At 38.0% G+C, this 23064-nt stretch overlaps 1 long non-coding RNA gene across 1 annotated transcript; it reads right to left on the bottom strand.

Annotated features, from left to right (window-relative positions):
• Positions 1-12750: 12750 nt before the first annotated feature.
• Positions 12751-22789, bottom strand: LOC113943043. The gene is made up of 3 exons (XR_003526173.1): positions 22778-22789; positions 21981-21986; positions 12751-12902 (listed from the first exon to the last, which is right to left on the bottom strand). It is a non-coding gene; the product is annotated as an uncharacterized LOC113943043 (long non-coding RNA).
• Between the last annotated feature and the right edge of the window lie 275 nt (positions 22790-23064).

The following is a 23064-nucleotide window of genomic DNA, read 5'->3' as shown; positions in this document are numbered from 1 at the left end:
CCAACTCCTCTTCTCCAATGATAGCATCCCCTCCAGCTCCTGGGGCAGATGTACACAGTTCTGCTCCATGGGTCAAGTTTTTTGCCACAGGCAGCAGCACTGACACTTGCCAGGGTTTCCAATGAGAGGCTCTGAGGCTGCAATACCCTTTCAGTCGGTATCAGCTCTATTAGATGGCAGGGACATCTGAGATCTGCCCGAATCGTGGTGCTAAGCAGGAGAGACTATGCAGGGGTCCCAGGAAGGACCATCAACAAAAGGCATGTTGCTCAAATGAGAGCTCTCTGGACCGCCCACCTGGATTTCATTTCCTAAATTCTTCCCACAGCCTCTCTCTCACCAAATCAATCTCTCCCTACATTCTTCCCCACTTTGCTGACAAAACTTTAACAGAATATATCTGCTTGTGCCAACTTGCAGCATCTGGTTCTTTTATTTTAATATTTATTCACTTAGTTTAGGGTACTCAAAATGATGTGAGAAAGTGGCTTCAGTGTCACAGGGAAATCTCTGCTCCTTTGTTAAAACTCAGATGTTTACAAGCTTTAATTCATGATCCTGATGATGCAGTTTAGTGAGTGTTATTTAAGTTCTTTAAATTCCATCATATCTGGCTAGAAATTTGGCCAGATCACCTGATGCATTATTCCCAATACCAAGTTTGCCTCTCCAGGTGCTTAGTAGTATTGCATAAAGAACTATCCTTTTTAAGCATTTAATGTCTCATGCCTGGAAGTGCTCAAGGCCAGGTTTTATGGGGCTCTGAGCAGCATGATCTAGTGGGTTAGAACCCTGCCCATGGAGGATGGAACTAGATTATCTTTAAGGCCCCTTCCAACACAAACCATTCCAAGATTCTATGATTCTATGATTACAATATACCTGACAACCGCAAAGGAAGAAAAAAATATATTCACTCTTTCTTTTTCATACTGAGAAGAATAAAAAAACTGAAAGGAAATTTAAATAAATCATCATATAGTTTTGATGTTTAAAGTAGTAAAAGAAGAAAATCAGCCCTTCTACCAAGGAATTGGTCTGGCAACAAAGATTCAGAGCAATTAGATTACTAAAAAAATTTCCCAAGACAACCTTCCAGTTGCAAAGGTCAGTCTTTCAGTAAAGATTAGCCACTGTTGTCATGATCATCTATTATTATGTATTTCATGTTTATGAAGATGTTTAATAAAGTGATGTTGCAACCGAAAGAAATATATGTAGTAAAATTTCAATATATCTTTCAAAATATTAAAGGAATTTCATCCATTTAATTTAGTTACCTTTTATAAATTACTTGGAAAATTTTCTATAGTTCTGGCAGCTATGAAACAAATGCATTTTAAAAATCTACCAATAGAAATTGCAAATATGAAAGATCAACCACTGACTCTATTTACAGAAGTGTTACTATGAGTAAATGTTATTGACATCAGTGAAGCAAGTTTCAACATTCATGTTGAAAGACCTGAGATCAAGATTCAATTATGTGTTAATTAATTACTGAGGACTCTTGGTTGGTGTATATATTTTCAAAGAACATATATTTTTTAGCTTTATCATGTTTACAAAGTACTATTAAATTTTACAGCAATAATTTGCAATGTTTAATCTTATTGTAGTAGCACTACAGAGTGGATGATTATTAGGGGGTTTACCATAAGAGTCTGTACAAGGAGGAATCTTGTAAGAATAGACATATGTGAGCAAATTTCAGGCCTTTTCTCTTAAGAGTTTTTCAAGAAGCAGTAAGCGTGAGAAACATAGCCTGGATCACGAGCAGTTGCTTAGACATGCACAGCAAAAAACTCTCCCAAGGCAATTAACGGTGGAAAGAGCATCTTTAACCTTCCAGCTAACCCATACAAACAGTGGTGAAAGGAAGATTCATATGACATAATCTTTCTCTGATCCTCTGCATGAAAATTTTGATCAATACCAGGATGACAGCTATCATTAGGTCAGGTTGTAAACCTATTGAACCTCCCCATGAAACCTGTAAGACAACACTGATTAATTCAGGGTGGTTTTTTCAGTAAATAAATCTTATATTGTTTAATTTCCGTCTCATTATTCATTCAACTGAGGTCTTGGATAGGCAAGCACCAAATGCAGCTGCTGAGGAAGAACCAAATATTTCAGAGTAATTGACTTTACCCAGTGAAAATCTTTTGGATTAGATGTGACTTTAAGAGAAATAGAGATCTTTTGGGCTTCTTCCCCCTTCCTGCCAAGTATAGTGATCTTTAACCTAACAAAATTCAAAGGTATTGGTTGTACTGTGCAGGCCAATACATAAATCCTTTGGTTCAGTGTTTCTAGTTTTAAGTATTAAAAGTGCACAAACAAATGATCTGAGGCTGATCTTAGCCTCTGGGCTTCCCTTTGAGCCCAAAGAGCACAGCTGCAGAAACTTTATAATTCCTTCAGAAAAAAAAAAAGGTTCAACATTCCTTTCATTGAGCTTTTGGAGCAGAAATCTGGTTTCAGATGAAGTAATGACAGTTCTTCCCATACAGCTAAGTTCACAATCAGAGAGGCTACACAAAAACTGTTTTTCTTTCGTACCAAATATGAAATTTGTATTTGGGCTCAAAGCAGTTTCATCTTACTTGATGCTCCCATTCTGTTTAGTACCTACTAACAACTGATAAAGTAGTAAAAGTAGATATAATTCACTTTTGATGTTGGAGATACAAAGCACCTGCCTTCTCTTTCTCCTTAATCAAGTCTCTCTCCTCTTCTTAAAGAAGAATATTTATATTTTTTATCAAATACTTCTGGAGATAACAGAACTCATAGCAGTCTACAACACATTGCTGCAGTTAATATTCAGGGATTTTATATTTTTCTTTTCCTTTAGGGAAGAAATTAATCATCAAGTCAGATATTTCTCTTGCATTCCTCTATTACATCCTGGATATAAATGACATATAAAAAATTTCAATTCTATACACTCTAGGGCCTTACGACCAGCAGTGCTTTATTCATCTGTAGTACTAGGTCTTTTAACAGCACATCTACTTTTAACAGCAAATGTGCTACCTGAGTGTGAATTCTTTAATTTTCACTTAGATGCACAGAAATACTCTGTGTTTCTGGTGTTTCTTTGTGTGCTTCTTTAGTGATTCCATTACTGTGCACACAAACACTCCTGTCATCTAACACTGGCTTTCCCAGCTGAGCATTTGGATGACTGATAACTCACACTATGTATCTGAATCTTAACCAATTTCTCAGAAACAAAATGTGCTTTGGGAAGTGGCTCTTACTGCTTCAGCTGTCTATTCCACACAGGAGCTTAAGAGCTTTTCCAGTTATCTTGAAAGATGGGCAGTTGTCTTGACCTCCAGATTTTTCTGAAGTTTCATCTAATCTGCTGTACAGAAAACACAGCTCTTCAATAGGAACTTTGAAAAGAGTTTTTAGGAAAAAAAAAAAGATTTTAGATCACTTTTTCTCCATGTGATATTATAGTGAAAACATGGTCTTCATAGAGTTCTTCAATTGAAGAATCCCTGTCTGAACACTTCCTAACTGCAGTGATTTTCTGGATGGCATTGGACTCATCCTGGGTAAAACTACCTAAATATAATGAAATGCCAAACTATGTTAGGCAGAGAGTATATATAGAATAGCAGACAGGGAAAATCCAAGTCTCAATGAAAATTTTTTATGCAAATTGCTAAATAATATCCAACTGATTATGTGTGGAAAGCTCTTAAAGGTTTGTGATAACCATGTACAAATTAAGCATAGAAATGAGTGTGCTATTTAAGTCATAAAAATGCATTTCTGTTTCCTGAAAATACATGCTCAAAAGCATACAGCTTTCTGTAATTAACACAATGATTAGTTTTGGTTTGGTAGCTGAAAAAAACCCTGTTAGTATTGTCAAGCTTAATTCTGTTGTAAACTGTGAGACAAAAATGTATACTGTATGTGTACAGTATCATCACATATCATACACTGGGTTTATTGAGAGCTGGACTCAGAATGACATGGATAGAGATGAAAAGATGACTAATTGCATACATTCAGTATGGTGGTGAGACTAATATTCAGCTCATATCCTCCCTGCCATTATATTCTGAACTTAAAATGACTGATTATTCCTGAGAAAAGTTTAAAATAGACTTAAAGAAAACTAAACACATTTTTAATTAGGAAAAACTAATTTCTAAGAAATTAAATGACAGCATATTATACATAGTTGAATGAATAGTTCAATAAATGCAGTGTGAATGATTATACCAAATTCAAATTTTTTTAGCAGCCTTGGTTATGTGACTAGCTTCAAGACAACACTAGAAAATTTGGGTGGTTTTTCCAGTTAAATATGAATAGCATCATTAAATGTAGTCTGCTGCTGCAGGACAACAGCCTTCCACAAAAGTAATTTCAGTTAAAAGAAAGGGGAACAATTTCTCTCTTATACTATATGGCTTTACAGAGTCCCCTTGACAGAGCACTCAATACTATCATTATTTCCAATAAAATAAATGCTTGGAAATTACTTCTACTGATCCACAGATCTGTAAGATGAAAGTGCTGTTGGCCAAAAATTTGGAACATATGGAAGACAACACTACAAGCCTGGCAAGGAAACACAGGAGGAAGGCAGGAGACCAGCACAGCTAAGACCTCCTGGTCAAACTGAAATACAAGAAGGAAATAGTCACTGGAAGCAGGGTTATGCTTCCCAGGAAGAATATAGGGATATATCTCTGGAGTGTACCATGGAATCAGGAAAGCTAAGCCATAGCTGGACCTTGTCAAAAGACGTAAAGAATAATACAAAGGGCTTCTAGAAGTACACTACTCAGAAAAAGAAGACAAAAGTAATTGTACCCCTCTCTGATAAATGAGAAAGAGGTCTTGAAAGAACCAGCAGGTTGCTAAACCACTCCCCATCAGATCTGAAAAATCATGACATTCAGGCAAAGTCACCAGTGACCAGAAAAAGGGAAACATCTCACCCATTTTTTAAAAGGGTAAATTAAGGACCTTGGAAGTTACCTTCACTTTGGTGCTCAATAAGATCACTAAATAGAACTTCCTGGAAGCTATGCAAGGCATATGGATGACAGGGAGGTGATTAGAGACAAGACAACATGGCTTCACAAAAGGCCTGACTAGTCTGGTGGCCTTCTATGATGGAGTGACTGCACTTGTGCATAAGGGAAGAGCAACTCATACAATCTACTTTGACTTCTGTCAGCCCTTTGTCATGGTCCCATAGAACATACTTGATGCTAAATTGAAGAGATGTGACTTTGATGGATGGGCTATTTGATAGATGAGGAATTGGCTGGAATTGACCGGATGGCTGCATCTGAAGAGTTGCAGCCAATGCCTCAATGTCCAAATGGAGATGAGTAACAAGTGATGACTCTTAGGGGTCCTTAACAGGACTTGTACTATTCAGTATTTTTATTAATGGCATAGGCAGTGTGATTGAGTGTACCCATCAGTGGATGCCATCCAGAGGAACCCTGGCAGGCTGAAGAGTAGACCTGTGCAAACCTCGTGAAGTTCAACAAGACCAAGTGCAAAGTCCTGCACCTGGACTGGGGCAATCACCAGTATCAGTACAGGATGAGCGATGAACGGATTCAAAGCAGCCCCATGGATAAGGACTGGAGGCTAATGGTGGATGGAAAATTGGACGTGTGCTGGTAATGGGCGCTCACAACCCAGAAAACCAACTTCATCCTGGGCTTCATCAGAAGAAGTGTGGCCAGAAGGTCAAGGGAGGAGGTTCTCCCCCTCTCATGAGATTCTCCTCCACTCTCATAAGATTCTACCTGGAGTATTACATCCAACTCTGGGGTCCCCAGCGTAAGACAGACATGGACCTGTTAGAATGGTTCCAGAGGAGGGATATGAAAATTATCAGAGGGCTGGAGCACCTCTCCTTCGAAGGCAGGCTGAGAGTTGAGTTTGTTCAGCCTGGAGAAGAGAAGGCTCCAGGGAGAAATTATAGCAGCGTCCTTAAAGGGGGCTTATAAGACAAAGAGCTATTTTACCAGAACATGTAGTAATAGGACAAACAATAACAGTTTTAAACTAAAAGAGCTTAGGTTTAGCTTAGATATAAGGAAGAAACTCTTTACAATGAAGAGATTGAGACACTGGAACAAACTCCCCAGAGAAGTTGTGGGTGCCCATCACTGCTTTGAGCAACCTGGTCTAGTAGTAGATGTTCCTGTCTGTGGCAAGAGATGCTCTTTAAAGGTCTCTTCCAACTCAAACAATTCTGTGATTCTATGAGCAACCCCTCCAGCCTTCTCTGGTTCTCAGCAGGTGGCCTGCCTCTGAGGGTTTTATAAATCTGAGCAATGGACTTATCCAACTGGACAGGACTGGACATCAAATTTCAGTAAAAATGTCAGTCTTTTCATGAGAAAACTGTTGGAAGACCTCTGTTGGTTTACCAGTGTTCACTGGATCTTCAGAAATACTGATGAAATGTGTCCAAATCAATCTCCAAACTACTTCTAAGACATATTAAAGTCCTATATGAAATAAAAAAGATCCATCTAAGGATGCCAAATATAGTTACTGATCATATTATTCCTATAAATACTGTAAGATTTCAGCTTCATTACTAGATAGTCTTTAAATTGTCCTTTCCTTTCAGAATATTTGGGTCACAGAGCGACACAGTCATTGATGCTTTGCGTAGATTTCTAATTTTGTTAAAATATCTTGTAGCAGATCTTGTTAAGACCTGTAGAGAAGGACATTATACAGACACACATACATTTATAATTTAAATAACAAAGGTACCTGAAAGATTAAATGAAAAAACAGAGTACATAGACACAAGGCAATTTTGACCACCATGCTGTTCAGAGTTAATCAAATCAGGGTAAAATTCCAGTTTTCATAATTCCAAAATTCGTATGTCATATACACTGTTCTTCACCTTCTTCTTCCCTTATAACAGAATTCTGTAAAGAGCAGGACTTAGATCTCATAGAAAATTCAAGTGTTTGATGGTTCAGGAATATAATAGCTCCAAGTTTGTTAAAGGGAAGTAATAAATTCTGTTGGGCCTACTGAAAGGACTGTGCTTGAAAGCTCAGGTGATGATCTCTTGTTATTTTTCCTTCTGTCTTGCAGTATAGCCCTTTAAAGAAAAATGCTCTCTTCTGTTTCCTCTATAAAAATATTTTGTCCAAATTTCTGTGAAAGACCAGACTTTGCTAACAAAGCTAGTATGACTCTTTTATCAAACTGCACAATCCTTATCCAAACTAAACTCCTTGTTTGTTAAAGTGGTTTCTAGTAGATGCAGCTGCTGATAGAGGAAATGCATTAGTGATTGGCGTGTGTGTATTCATGTTTGCATTTTCTCCCTGTAGTTACCACCACTGACTGTTCAATAGTGACAAAGTCACAAAGATGCAGAGGTCTCCTGTTGTCATCAGCAGTTTTTTGTCTGGGAAATCATACAGGAGAAACACAGAAGGGTTCATAGGAAACATGGCCCAGGTTTTGCTCTCCTTCCCCAGGCTTTGAAACCAATTTTTAGTTCAGGCAAGTAATAATGGAAAATAAAAAAATCCAGTTGTTTGAACTGATCTGAAACAAAATAAATCTTAGCAACAAAATGCTCATGGAGACAGTAATTTTCATGATATAGTAGGGCAAAAAATTGTTTAGAGAACACTCTTAGAAATAAACAATGGGAAACTGAAGAAGTATAAACATTGCTAACTGCAATAGCCACTGAAAAAATTCTTTTTTTTTTTTTTACTTAAGTTAAATGAAAGAACCTATTTGTCTGTATGGACCAACTTTAAGTTAAAAAAAAAAAAAGAGTGGTTTTGTTAGTGAAAAAAAACTGAGCGCAACTTATATTCATATTATAGCTCCTGAAATTTTATCACAAATCTTGTGATATTCAGTACTGGTCTGAAATATTCCTTGACCTTTAAACCAATCACAAAATTTCTAGGGATTTAATTTTTGGTTTAGACCACTGTGGACTGCAATACTAGCTCATTAGCCATCCACAGCATCAGAGCACTACAATCACTTGCCTCTGCACAAATCTCTTCATAAATGTTTCATATGTTATTCTAAACTGAGACCCTAGACTCCATCATCATTTGCCCATAATTAACTTACTTAACTCCACATCCTCTAAGAACCAAGATTTCACCTGCTTTACATGTATAGAAAAGGAGATTATTTTTTAGCTTTGGTTCCAGCCATTGATGACTTTCAAATTTACTGTAGTCATGCAAGATATCGGTGATACTTAGTTTAGAAGGGATATTTTCAGTCCTCACTTGCCATTCAAATGTGAAACAGTGGGAATGGATGGAAGCCTTTGAATGAATATCATTTGACATGTTCTGCTTGTTTATAAGCAGTTTGCAATTTTGTCATACAAATTTGTCATACAATTTTGTCATTCAAAATTGGATGCCTATTTCTTGCAAATATTCTGTAGTCTGTCAATTGTACTCCAGTAGATCCTTCCAAATATATAAAGTCTGAGCCACTCTAGGTATATCTGACTATAGACACTGCTCATGCAACATTACATTTGCTCCTCAGTTCTTGACCACAGCTTTCAGAACCCAGATTTCCTTCTACAGAGATACCTTAAACAAAACCAAAATTAGTTTTCCATTACTGTTTCCTAAGATTCAGTGTTCCTGTAAAAACTACGATCAATAATTTCATTCACTAGAATATCTGAAGACACTAAGCATAAGAGGAGAAGCAAGAGGAGTAAACTACTGTGAACATACAGGCTTCTTTTGTAGATAAGAACAGGGGTCCTGACTCAGCAGGCCTTTCGGATGAAGCTTAAAATTTAAGTGCTTGATTAATTCCATAGATGCCTTTTAAGCATATTCAAGTGCTCAAAGACAAAAATTGGGATATTTTGAAATTTTACCATACATGGAAGAATGCCACACACCACAGCAAAACTAAACTTGTCATGGTAGAATTAAAAGAATGAAGAATTATTATAAATTACTGTACCATCACCAAACTGCAGTTATTTTTTTCTAATTGTTGTTAAGATATTAACCTATTGAGTGGAAAAATTCAACCCACCTATGTTTAGTCAACTGTAAGTTGCTATCTAGACTATTGTCATTGTCTACGTAGTCAGTGGAGAGAACTCATGCAACACACTACTGGAGAACCCAAATCAGAGTTGACCAGGAAGACAGTTTACATGGCTAGCTTCTATTCCAGGCCCAACAGATGGTGAAATGAGACTGTGGAACTTAGAAGAGATGGGTCAAAACATCACGAACGATTTTCTGATGTTCTTACATAATCCAGTAAAATCCTATGTGCTGCAATGTTTTGAAGCAATCTGCACAGAAAACATGCTAAGGATTCTACACAAAAATTACCAAAAAGATTGAAGGTGCAGAAGAACTATAGTCAATATGTTTAATAACCTCAAATTGATCAGAATTTTTGTATGGAAAAAGAGATTATGTACTTCAAAAATGTTTCAAAAGTTGGGAATTTATCCTTCCTCACACAGTCTTTGTTCAAATTCACACCTACTTCCAAACAGAATAAATATGGCTTTGATGCCAGGCAAAATCATTTCAGTTTTTGTTTCTAATGTGAAGACCTCCTCAAAAACAAACAGCTTGACCAGCTGAAGAGTGTATCATCTTGACTCGCATAAATGGACAGTACAAAGTAATAACATAATATGCCACATTTCTTTTTACATCAAAAGAAGACAGATTTCAAAGAATATTTCCAAGAAAAACTGTGCAATTCCAAAACCAAAGAGGGAGACCAATGGTCAAGAGGTCTGAGTTTCATTTTTGTTTCTATCCTCTACTTGTTAGGTGACCTAGAAAAAGTCACTATATCTCTGGTTTCACCATAACCACTTAGATCATAAGCTCTTTGAGACAGGATCAAAAAGACAGTTTTTACCTGGTGATTGCACAAAGCCTAGCAGAAAGAGGTGTCTAGAGGAACATAAAGGTTAATATTAACTAAAAAAAAATCTATTAATGTATAAAACAGAAGTAGGCCACTCAGTACTGTTTACCTTCTAATTGCAAAAAGAAACATCAATGAACATTCTATTAATCGCATGCATATAACACAAGAAACTGAGCTAAGTCTTATTCTAGCTTCCTTCAAAAGTGGAACTGAAATCACTGACATGAATATCTAGGGGAACATCTGTGCATCATATCCATTGGTGTCTTCTCTCTCTACAAAACTGCCTCTCCTACTTACTAGGATTTTTTTTTTTTTAGCTTTTGTTATTGCAGCAATTATTATTCTCACATTGAAAGGAGTGGAAAAGATCAGGATTACCTGATTCATTTCCTAAGGCAACTGAAAAAGGTGGTGAAGGGAACAGATTTACCACCTGTGTGGCCAGTGAGCCACACAATAACAGTGGATCAAATAATAAGATTAGAAAGTGTAAAAGCCTTTTACATAAAGTGGTTCAAGTGCATGGCAGATCAGGACCATTCCCTAAAGCATACTCACTAATGTATTGTCCAGAAATTTTTAAAACGTTCCTCATAAATGTGTGTAGTGTGCACAAAATTTTCCTGTATTGTAATATTCCTGCTGGGACTGGCCAAAGACCCAAACATCCTGTCTTAGTGTCTGTACCACCTAGGAAGAAATTTATGAAATGTTTTGGTCCTGCTGCTTTCTGGTTGTTTGGGCATCAGGGAAATACAAAACTAAGTCTGTTAGATCCTGTAAGTCTTTTCCTGTTGATTCTGGCACAAAAGTACATATTTTAGAGCTGGAAAACGGAGATGTTCTCCCTGCACACCCAAGTGGGTTAAATTTCATAACAGAGGATCAACCAGTAAGGAAAAAAATATTCCTTTACTGAAAATATTGGATGAATTTTACAGTGAGTGGGATGATATGGAATGGTCTCATCATTCTGTCATTCTGTGAATCCACAAAGGAGAATGAGAGCAGAGCAAGAATAGCCATGTTTACTTGAAGTCCACAGACAAGCATTTGTATTTGATCATGTGGGCAAAATAAAAGTAGAATATATCTAACACGAAATCTGAGCTTTCTCCTCTGACAAAAACAGTTCATTAACCAAGGTATTTCTGCAGCTTGCCTGGTTTCAAATGTAACTGAAGAAGAAATTCTAATTACAACATGATAAAATAAAATATTAGATATACTGCATAATAGAATGCAATAGTTCTTAATTTGTGGAACACACACTACTCCACCTTCTAGTCACTAGCACAGGTTGTCATTGGTACCACTAGTATCATGTACTATTGACAATAATGTGGGTACTTAGAAGTTGTTATTAGGTAAGACACAATATGTATAATATCAAAATGGCATTCTTATAAATTATAATTATTCCAATACTTAACAGATGCCATTCAGAATCTATCAAAAGTGGGAAATGTTCAGTTAAAGGCTAGTGTCCAGACAGGGAAAAGTCCAGATGGGAGTGGTAACATTTGGCAATATTATTTTCCTTGTAAATCAAATAAAAAATGCAGGATTGCCTGACAAGTGTTTCTTTCCAGAATGAAGATACTAGATGAAAAATTTCTTGTATGCATGGCCAAACAATACTGCTAGATTTCTAAAACCAGCCAGGCTATCATCAATACCCTTAAGAGGAACCCCCTGCAGCAGTTGCAAGCTGAGTGTAACGCAGTGACCACCTCTTTATGTGCAGCCTCCTCCCGGTATGCAACCCTGGAGCAGCACTGTTTTGGTCAGCATTGTGTGGTTTATCAACTTGGAGCAATTTTTACTAAAGAATTCAATGGAAGGAGCTGGAAAGAGCTGCTCCAAGAGGAAAGTTGGCCTTCACTACTTGGGGCTCTGCCAGTGACCTCATAGTTTCAACAATAGTTTCACCACTCATTCATCACTACAATGACATCTGTGTGCAACCACACATGAAACAATTAAGACATTTAATTTTTTTCTTAAAAAAAATTACTTGAATGGCCTAGCTCAAGATACTAAACTAAACTAGTTTCCACTATACAGAGATTTTGCTTTAAAAATATAAAACATTGAGACAAAAATACTGGTGAATTAATGACAATATATTAAACTGCTTATCGTACGGAAGTTCTAGATTTGGTTCTGGTTGTGTGTTTAAAAATACGTCTCTTCAGTGGGTAGGAGACAACATGCTGTCTTGGTTTGAGACCCCTAAAATCCAATTCCCAAGCCCAAGCCCCATTCCCACATCTCACGCCAGTGTGAGATGGGTTTTCCAGACACAACACAAGACTCAATATGGGGGGAAGGGAATTGTATTATAATCACTACACAAATAAATATTATAATACATTATATATACAATCTTAACTATCCCTCCTATGATAAATCAGTATTTACAATGGATCAGTCTCTTCTCCCTCCAATAAAAGTCCAGACAGGAAAAGGAAAGATCCTTTCCACTCTCAGATCAGCAGCCTCTCTTCTTCCATGCAGCAGCTGTAGCTGGATCTCTTTCCATTACACACGAGGGAAGTCTTCTCTCACCCTCTCAGCCCTTCGACTCCAAGCGAAGGTCTCTCTATTCCGTGGACTGCGTAAGCAGGTACAGGCTCACTTCACCACATCATATCACAAAGTGCAGGGGGGTCTTTGTGACGGTCCCTTTCCTCAGGGAGGTCAAGCTCCCTTGAGTCAGAATGTGAGGGTAGCTTTCAGCTGAAAGCCTTTGCCTCAAGTGTTCCGTCAGAGCTCCTGTGCTCCGTCTCAGCTGCCAGCTTGGCAGCAGCAGTGGGGGAGCCAAGGTCACCCCCTCCACATTCCGTCTGGCTATCCCAGTCCAGCTCCGGAACGTCTTTGAGCTTCTCAGTTCCTCTCTCTCCGGTGCTGCAGCACTCTAAGACTCCTCTCAAGTAGGAGTCCATCTCCTCCTCCAAGGAGGGGTCTCAAAAGGGTTTTGAGGGGTTTGGCTCAGTTCTTACCCCAAAACTCTGTCTCTGTAGAGCTTAGTTCTCTCTCTCTCCATTAGAGATCTCTGTCTCTCTGCTTAGCTGCATGCTTGTTTCTGGTGCTCCTTATCTCCTTCTGGCTCTCTGCCACTGTTCTCCATCCACTTCTGTCTCCGCCACTGCTTCTTCTATCTTCTGCTGCCCACTCACAGTGGAGAAACTTCCTCCAGCTCTTAGCTACAGATACCTGTCCCAGTCTAACACTGTTCCAAGTTCCTGCAGCCCCCCAGCCAGGGGCTGTGGGGGACCTAGCCCCCAAGGGTGCTCTGGACCCCTCTCTCTCTCTCTCCTCGTGGTCTCAGAACAATGGCCACTCTCCTCTTCAACTACCTCATCACCCTTCTTTTCCAGTCTGGTTGTGATATGTTTAAATTTTGCATGAGCGTTGATTGGATCAACCCCAAGGGACATCACCCCCTCGGGGGTTACCATTTTTTTTTTTTTAACTCCGGGGGAAAAAACACTTTTTTTTTTTCCCAACACACATGCTTAACTAACAAAACAAGAAATACATTGACATGCATGCTAGAGCAATTGAGCTGTGAACTATCTTTTGCTGAAGAATCTTTCATAGTATGACACGGATCAATATTTAAAGAAACAGTGCTTGAATTTGACCACTTTTAGTAGCTTAGATATATACATTTAAGAGATTAGCATGAGGTTAGTACGGAATTAAAAACGGGATGTTTTTCATAGCAAGTTTCTGTCAGATTGAGCATGAAAGACAGAGAGGTGCTATGCTCTCAGGGATCTTTACAGCTCAGCTCAGCTGAGTTGTCCCCTCATGTCTCAATCAGACAATGACTAACAGGAAAAAGTGACAAGCAATCCTTTTTCTCCTCTGGTAAGTCTATGTCTCATATTTCTTTCAGGAATACTGATGTGCCAGTGAGAGAGTCCTGCAACATTAGTATCAGGTATAGATGTTGATATACGATTTCTTTCAAATAAATCTATGGTAAGTTGGATCTGATTTATTACTGCTTGAGAAGCTACCTTAGGCAAAGTATTAAATGACAGAACCTTTTTTGTCTAGTGTGATGTCCCTTTACATATGTTGTACTTTCATCATCGGGGATGCCTTCAGAGTTCTACCAAACCCAATTTGGGATAAAGCACTTTTGACAAAATGAAGAACCAATCTGCACAGTAGAGAGAAGAGTCCTGGAAGAAAAGCAGCTCGGTGTGTCTGAGCCCAGGTTGTGGGATGCATCTACCACAGAAACTTATGGAACTGGAAAAGTAGATGAATAAACAAGCAAAAAATGAAGGCTATGAGTAAGTTCCGAGCTCTCAGAAACTGGGGACAATGTCAAAGGGGAATCAAGGTGACAAAGATGGAAACAAACTCTAGTGGGATTTAGAGACAAGTCCGATGCATGGAGGATATCTAGACCCTTAGACCAGCTGTTACTTTTAAAAGTCAATATGGCCTCCAGTTTAGGCCTGGGCTGTATTAGGAAGTATAATCCCTTGGTAAAGTAGGATATCAGCTTGAGCTGGCCTGACTTTTCAATAAAAATCTTACTGTCCTATGTCAAGTTTAAAGATTCAATTCTTATGTCAAACAAATTTAAATTAAATCATGTTAGCACAGTCTTACTCCATGATGAGACGCATCCCAGAGTCCTGAGGCAAACAGCTGATGTAGTTTCCAAGCCATTCTTTATGGTATTTGAAAAGTCAGGTGACATCCCAGGAAAGGGAAACATGCTATCCATCTTTAAAAAGGGTAGAAAGAAGAACCCTGAGAACTAAGAACGTGTCAGTCTCCTCTCTGTACCTGGGAAGATCACAGAAGCTATGCTAAAACATGTGGAGAACAGGAAGGTGATTCAGGACAACCAGTATGGCTTCACCAAGGACAAGTCCTGACTAACCAACCTAGTGGCTTTTTATCATGGGGTGACCACATCAGTGTACAAGAGTTACAGACTTCTTTCATTTGGACTTATAAAAAGCCTTCGACACAGTCCCCCACAACATCCTGCTCTCTAAATTGAAGAAAGATGGATTTGATGGGTGAACTGTTAGGTGGATAAGAAAGTAGTTGGGAACTTGCATCTAGAGGGTAGTGGCCAGTGGCTCAGAGTCCCAGTGGACATCAGTGACAAGTAGTGTCTCTTAGGAGTCTGTATTGGGACCATAGTTATTTAATATCTTTATTAATGACATAGACAAAGGGATCAAGTGCACCCTCCACAAAATTGCTGATGACACCAAGCTGAGTGGTATGCTTGACACACCTGAATGACAGGACACCATCCAGAAGGACCTGGACAAGCTTGAGAAGTGGGCCCATGGGAATCTCATGAGGTTTAATATGACCAAGTGCAAGGTGTTGCATGTGGGTCAGGGCAACCACTAGTATCAACACAGGCTGATGAACAGCTTAAGAGTGGCCCTGTCGAGAAAAACTTGGGAGTGCTAGTGGATGAGCGGCTGGACATGAGTCAGCAATGTGCACTTGCAGCCCAGAAAGCCAATGGTATCCTGGGCTGCATCAAAAGCAGCATGACCAGCAGGTCGAGGGGGGTGATTCTTTCCCTCTACTCTGATCTGGTGAGACCCTAGCTGGAGTACTGCATCCAGCTCCAGGGTCATCTACAAAGAAGGACACTGACCTGTTTGAGCGAGTCCAGAGGAGGGCCACCAAGATTATTAGAGGGATGGAGCACCTCTCCTACAAAGTCTAAGAAAATGAGGATTGTTCCACCTGGAAAAGAGAAGGCTTCGAGTGACCTAATTGCAGCCTTCCAGTCCCTGAAGGGAGCCTACAAAAAAGATGGAGAGAAACTATTTACAACAGTATGTAGTGACAGGACAAAGGGGAATGAATTCAAACTAAAAGAGAGTAGCTTTAGATTAGATGCTAGGAAGAAATTCTTTACTGTGAGGGTGATGAGGCAGTGGAACAGGTTTACCAAAGAAGTTGTGGAGGCCCCATCCCTGGAAACTTTGAAGGCCAGGCTGAATGGGGCTGTGAGCAACCTGGTCTAGTGGAAGGTGTTCCTGCCCATGACAGGGTAGTTGGAGCAAAATGATCTTTAAGATCCCTTCCAACTCAAGCCATTCTATTATTCTATAATTAAATGTCACTAGACTTTTTAGAACATGAGCTAATTCCATTGTAAGTTCCCTAGAGCAAAAGCATCCCCTGTGGAGACACTGTGTCTAACCAAGTAGGTAAAAATATTTAGTATTAAGGTATAATAACAACAACAACACCTTGTAGACTTGAAGATAGGTCTGAAAAGGGCCTACAGCTAATCACCATTAGAAAGTTTGAAAATTGATGAAAAATCACTGAATATTTATTTAGTTTGATTTTGGGATCTTAAACTGTATCTCAGCTAATATCTCAATAATTTTGAGATTCAAATAAACATCCCTTTAGTGTAACATAATAACACATGCATAAGTGTATTTTACTAGTTGTCAACAATAAAATTTCAAGAGGAGGTAGTGATCCTATTAAAACAAAACTCATATATTAGCAAAGAAAAGCTCTGATGAGGAGCAGATCCTCTTTTCTTGAAATTGTGTGATAAAGGCATTCCCTAAAAAGTTCAGTGTGGGAGATTGTTTCCTCTACTTTTTGAAGGAGAGAATAGAAGAACTTGTAGACTTCCCCAAGAAAGCACAAATCTTCATTCATGAAAATGAACAAGGAAAATAATTTTGACTGGAACACCTCTCTCACTCGGGTTCAGATGGAGTGACCAAAATCTTCACCCAGTAAATCCGCACAGCAAGCAACCCTCCTCAAAACAAATTGGTAGTAAATATCCACAGCAAATAATATATATAGCATATATATACACACAGCAAATATAGGCAGCAAGGTTTTCAGTCACATCAACACCTGACGAGCATCTTAAATTTTCTCTTCATTGCAGGGACAGTTATAACCATGAATTTGGAAACTGTTTTGTGGAGATATTTACCTATTTACTTATTTATTGCTAAATAAACCTTTTTGTAACACAGAGCTGCTTTAGATTGTTTGGATATGGGGAGGCAATACGTTCTGCATGCACAGTAGGAAAGATCCACTTTGGGACCTTAATTTGAAGAACTAATATTAATGGAATAAAACACATATGTATTTACATTTTTTAGTCCTTTTTCTTGGCTATGGTAGCACTAAATGGTCATGCTAAACACCTTGAGGTCAAAAGTTAAATTATTCTGCCTACATGTTTTTACTGTTTTTTCTATACTGTTCCAACCCAGCCCATAGTCAGGAAACTTTCAGAGAAAATGGTACTATTCTTTGACTTTTGCAAGGACCTCTCCCTGTTTAACTATAAACTGAACAAACCCTAAATGCTTCCCGGGGCTGCTGATAAGCACCCAATACCTCTGAATGGCTTGCATTTGCAAAGCTAGGAGGGAAATCTTGTAAAAAGTCTTTCCTGTAATTCCAGACAATTCCTGTTTAAGGTCAAGCCAGAAATTCTTCACAAATAGTTTCTCTCAGGGTACAGAGTTATTTCCTTTTCAGGTTCTGGCTAGGATCCAAAGCACAAAAGAATGAGGAGAAAAAAACCTAATGATAATCAGAAAATTAACTAAAACTCTATCTCAAAAATGCTCTCACTAATACTTGCACTACAGTTTGGCAGACAGTCTTTAAAATCTGATATCAACCTGAACAAAATCAAATGTGATACCTTAACATGCTCCCCATCTTGACAGTCTGATAGGTAAGGTGCCCTCTGACCTCCAATTGCCTCTTTTTTATGTGACAGTTTTCTGTCTCTGCTGATAAAGCACTTTCACAAAAAACGAAAAATATTTTTCAGCTTCAGTCCATATTTGCAAAAGATTGCAATGGCTGTAGAGTGAGTGGAATTTCTTACCCACTAACATGAGGGGAATCTTTATATATTTTTGTCATGGCTCCAAACACCAACACAAGGATCAGTAGATTAAAGGGGATACTAAAGATCTGTACTAAAAGCAGACATATTTGTTCTCACTTTCTGGCTATTTTCGTTAATTTATTTCATAAACCTCTTGACATTATTTTAGCTTTTTCCAACATAGCAGTGAATGTACGTACCCTCTTCATTTTATTTACCAGAAAACAGTAATCAAAGGCAGATGGACCATCTGGATCAAATGCCAAGTTCTCTAACATGTTAGCCCAAGAAATCTGAGCTCTGAACTGTACTTCGACTGCAGTTCTGGTTTGGATTTCAGGTAAATAATTTAAAATAGGAAAACTGTGCCAACATAAATCAATTTCCTGTGTTATTTTTGTGTTTAATGTAACAGCAAGTGCCTCATTCCTGAGTGACATGATGAGACCACAACATAGCAAGGGCAGAAATACCCCTCAATAAGGCTTTGGTTTGGCTTCCTGAATCCTTTGAAAATGAACCTTGCCAAAAGTCTCATGTATGGTTAAACCAGAACCTATCAGAGCCCTCATCATGAGTTAAGTAAGTATTGTGATTTGCAGGTCTTCTGTTTCTAGTTAGAACAAGAGAAGAATGGAAAGCATGAATTCAAAGTAACAATCCCTGCCTCCACTTTTGTCACCGAAAATTTACTCTTATAGCCCCAAACGTACATAAATTTAGGTTCAGTATTCTATTTCACTTCATCATTCTTCACTGGTTTGCACAGTCACAGGCGGTAAAAATTCTAAAACAATATCTACCGCATTAGAGGACATTGTATCAGGGCCTATTCTTTGGGTTTGGTTGTGTGGGGCCTGGCCCACATCCATGCTTTTATAGTGTCCCACCTTGCAAGACAGGGTGGCAGCATCCAGATTATTTGCCAGAAATGGTTTATGCTCCATGCTAACTTCTGAGTTCTCCCTAGAACATCCCTGGGAGAGCATCAGTTACTAAATGGTCTTAGTAACTAGATAATATAAAGGTTGTGACATGGTATGTTGAATTTATTAATGCAGGTGTAGAGTAGAAATCCTTGCATGCAGCTGGATCTTTCCTTACTGAGAAGGAGGAATTTTCAAACATAATACACTCGGAAAGTACATTTCTTCTATTAGTGGTTGTATCAATATTGCTAAAATACATGTGACGTTCACTGGGACTGCAGTGAACTTTTTCTGTAAATGCAGTTACCTAACAGTATTAGAATATAAACACCCTTCCTGAAGACTATGTGAATCTGTTCAATGTTTTGAAATTCTTAAAAGAATTAATTTTCTCATGGTCTTTTTGAGATCTGCTCTCTTAGTAAATAAAAAAATAGCTTTTCTGAACTTCTATCTGTGTTCCTAGTTGGGAAATGAAAAAGCAAAGAAATATACATTAATGAAATAGTTGCTTAAAAAAACGGATTCAGCAAAAATTTTAATTTGAATTGAAGCTAATTTGGTATTACTTCAGATCAGCTCCTATGTTATCTCAATGCTTTGCCAACAGTAAATATAACATTATCTGCTGGACTACTGGAGGCTGTCAAGTCACCTCTATACACTCAGAAAATAAAACAGGCTTATGTTCTGGATATTTCTGCATTACAGTCCAAGTTGGAAAATGGCTCTCAGCTGAGCGTTTTAAGGGCTTCAGGAAAACACCATCGATTTAAGCAAAGCATTTAAAGAAAATAAAAAATAAATTCAAATTTTTCAGTCTTCCCATTAGAAAGTCCATTTAATTCAATTTTTAGGAACAGTAGCAGAAAAATTTATGCAAAAAGGCTGTGTACATTAATATATATTCCACATGGATTAATATGGCTTGGTCCTAGCCTACACAGAGGAGAGGAACTGTGTCCCTGCACTATTCCTTCGGACCTCCATTGGATATGGCACATCACAGCTCTGAAACTTGTATTTCCTAAACTAATTGGAAAGATGATGACACTGTTACAGGCTGTGGAAGAGAAAGTCAGAAATTACCGGGTGGTTGAGGGGAAAAGAGGGAGGAGATAAGGAGGAATTTATCAGATTGATCTTAGTCTTCTGCTTTGGGATGAAACTACTCACGTTACGGGAGTTCCCTGCTTGTCTTTACATATTAAGTGAACTGCAGAGCACCATTCTGCAGATAAAGTATACATTTTTGTCCAGCATTAACCAAGATCAATCCCACTTTGTATTTGTAATGGAGATATGCACACACATACATCTATACATTTGTGAGAGCACATGTACAAGTACATTTTCATATGCATCTTCTTGTTCTTTCTTTGGCCCCGTGAGTTTGTTTCTTCTCTTCACATGTGCCATTTCACACAACATTATTTCCCTTTTTCCATTAATGAAGAACTCACGTGTTTGACGTTAAGAGCAATTTGCAGAAAATTATTATAGGCATCAGCATAGTTTCCCCTTACAGATGGACTAGGCAAATGTGATATATGTTTAACCACCTTTAATGCTGCAGAAAAAAATGCCAGTATTAAAGTACAGTCTGCTGTTCTGATATACCTACTTGTCAGTTAGTCTACATATCATCTTTCCCTCATGTTTCTAAACCATGGGCCGGAATCTCTCCTGCCACATGCAGAGGTGGAAGTGGACGGCAAATGCCTAGCAGCAATCATACCACAGGTGCTCTCTACTCCCTCCAGCCTCCCAGGAAAATCAAGCAATGTATTCTCACCTCCCATTCTGCTGAAAAACTGCAAAACACTATAATCATAAGGACAAACCATCATATATGGTGGCTTCAGCAACCAGAGTTACGGTCTCTCCTGAAGAGCAGGAGAGACCATAACTATGTTCGCATTTCTGGATTTAATTCATATTTCCAGATTTAAATTTTCTGTTTTCAGCAGCTTGGCTCTTTTTTTTTTTTAATAAAGGTCAAAATAACGTTGTGGGAAGCAGATATAAATAAAAAACAAAATATTTATTAAAAAAAACAAACCAACCAAACCAAAACATGCCTAATTAAAGATTTTTACCATCTCCCAGAATATACTACAGTTTGTATCTGCTGTTCCATCAGTTTCCATCACATGTTAGAGAACTTAAAAAAAGCAACACTCCTACATGAAATTTCACAGTGAAGAAAAACACTGAAGTTTCCTTTAAAAGGGCTTTTCTGTCTTCACATCTCTGAGACATATTATTTGGAACCATTTTTGCACATCCAAAGTTCAGGATACTTCAAAGCCATTAGCAGTAGCTAAATATTACTGCAAAGAAATAGCAAACAAAACACTGAAAATATGTCAGCCTTGTGTGTCAGATTTCAAATGTCAGAACTGATTACTTTAGCTGCTATTGATTTCTTTTCTACTGCAGCAGAAAAATCTTAAAAATAAACACAAGACAGTTAAAATAAATTTTATCTGTTCTTAGGATGTCATGTGACCATTTACTTATGAAAAGGTATTATAATGATGCATTTTGTTTTATAGCTTTGGAGGAAAAAATATAGAAAAAATGCAGGTACAATGCAAACCACAGTACCTCCACTGCAACAGAAGGAAGAAGTGTGCTCATCAAGTAAGGTAAACCCTGGCTGATTTTGGTTTTGGCCTCCTGCTGATTGTTTCTCACTTATGGACATGAATGTCCACAATAGCAGCCTTCAAAGTGGCACACTTCTTTATGTCTGTCCCGTCCACTCACCTTGTTGGAAATAAACCCAGCCAATTAGACATGCATAGCCAAATATTTCTCACTAGAAAATGCAGTTTGGCCACGGCTCAATCTCTGATATCTTCAAGGAATTTAGCACTACAGACTTTAAATTTTTTGGTTTAAATTGGTAGAAACCTCAGGTTTTCATAGCATTTCTGTTCTGAACTTTTTCATTTAGAACCACAGTTGAATATAAAGTGCAATACCAATCTCTTTTGTGAGAGAAATATTTTAATAAATTAAGCATTTTGCAACTGTAAAATACTAAAATAACCCAGTCAGCATTGTTTTACCCAAGATGATTGCAATTAAAAATTCATTACAAAAAAATAAAATAATGAGAGTAGCTACTCATGGTGATCCAGAATGGAAATTTTGAACTCTTGAAAATCCATCTGGGACAGGAAAGGTACCCTCTTCTGAACATGACTTACATCTGGCAGTTCAGTCAGCTCTTGAGTTACTCACTGGCCAGGTATATTGTTTCCTTACATTCAGGGATGTTTAATACAAAATGGAGAGTAAAATCTATACTCCTAATGCCATGCCTTTGAAGTGTTTTACCCTGTAATTTATGAACTAAAGCCATTCTTTACAAAAACACATAAGACAGGGGCTATCTAACATGTATAGAAATAAGAGGAAAAGGTTCCCTGCACTGTAGGAAAATAATTATGTAAGTATGTTATTTATCTTTCTCTTTGAGACAATGTAGCTGTAAATGTCTACCCAGAAGAAACAATAATTGTGCTTTTGTGTGAGGCATTACAGCCACCACTTTGCACAAGAATTAATACAATGTTTATAAATGGCCAGTGCAACTAAGAGTAGTTTCTGACCACAAGGTAAATACTGTATATTTTCTACTGTCTTTCTACTTTGTTCTCAGTATTATTAGGTATGTCAAGAAATATGTGAAACTGAAAGGCCAATTTACTCAGTTAATATATTCCTCTGGTCTATGATTAGTTCAGTTTCAATGTGGGCACTTTGAACACAGCCTTTAGACCCCTTCCAATTACCAACAGATAAGTTCCTATTTAACAGAGTTATTTAGTCTCACAGTCTTCTCATGACCTGTCCAAGTTAATAAGGAATTGGTCTATGGAAGACTTCACATAGATGGCTTACCTTACAGAGTGAAGTTACTCTCGGGGTTCTCTATGGAAATCATTTCAAGGTTATGGTGAAAGATGTGGTGGTTCATGACTTTTCAGAGGGAGTAGAGATAAAAACTTTCTAGGTGTAGTAGAGTAGTAAGCGAGAAGCCTGACTAAAACTTCTGCTTATTTGTGTCCATTTCAGACCTTCCTATAGACAAGACCAACTAGTTGTGACCAAAAGCCCCTCAATTCAAGCTTCTTGCTTATATTAATCTTGCAGCAATGTTAAATTAAATAACATTGATGATGGTTTCAAATGAAAAAAGAAAATTCTGCTTATTTTTATATTGAAAGGAATTACTGCTTTCTATCAGCAGTTGAGCAGAGTACTAAT

The sequence above is a fragment of the Corapipo altera genome, unplaced genomic scaffold (assembly GCF_003945725.1).
Source record: "Corapipo altera isolate COAL_440 unplaced genomic scaffold, ASM394572v1 2b, whole genome shotgun sequence".
NCBI classification, from domain to species: Eukaryota; Metazoa; Chordata; class Aves; order Passeriformes; family Pipridae; genus Corapipo; species Corapipo altera.
Note: the sequence above shows the minus strand (reverse complement) of the source record. Positions and strands in the feature narration are given on the sequence as shown.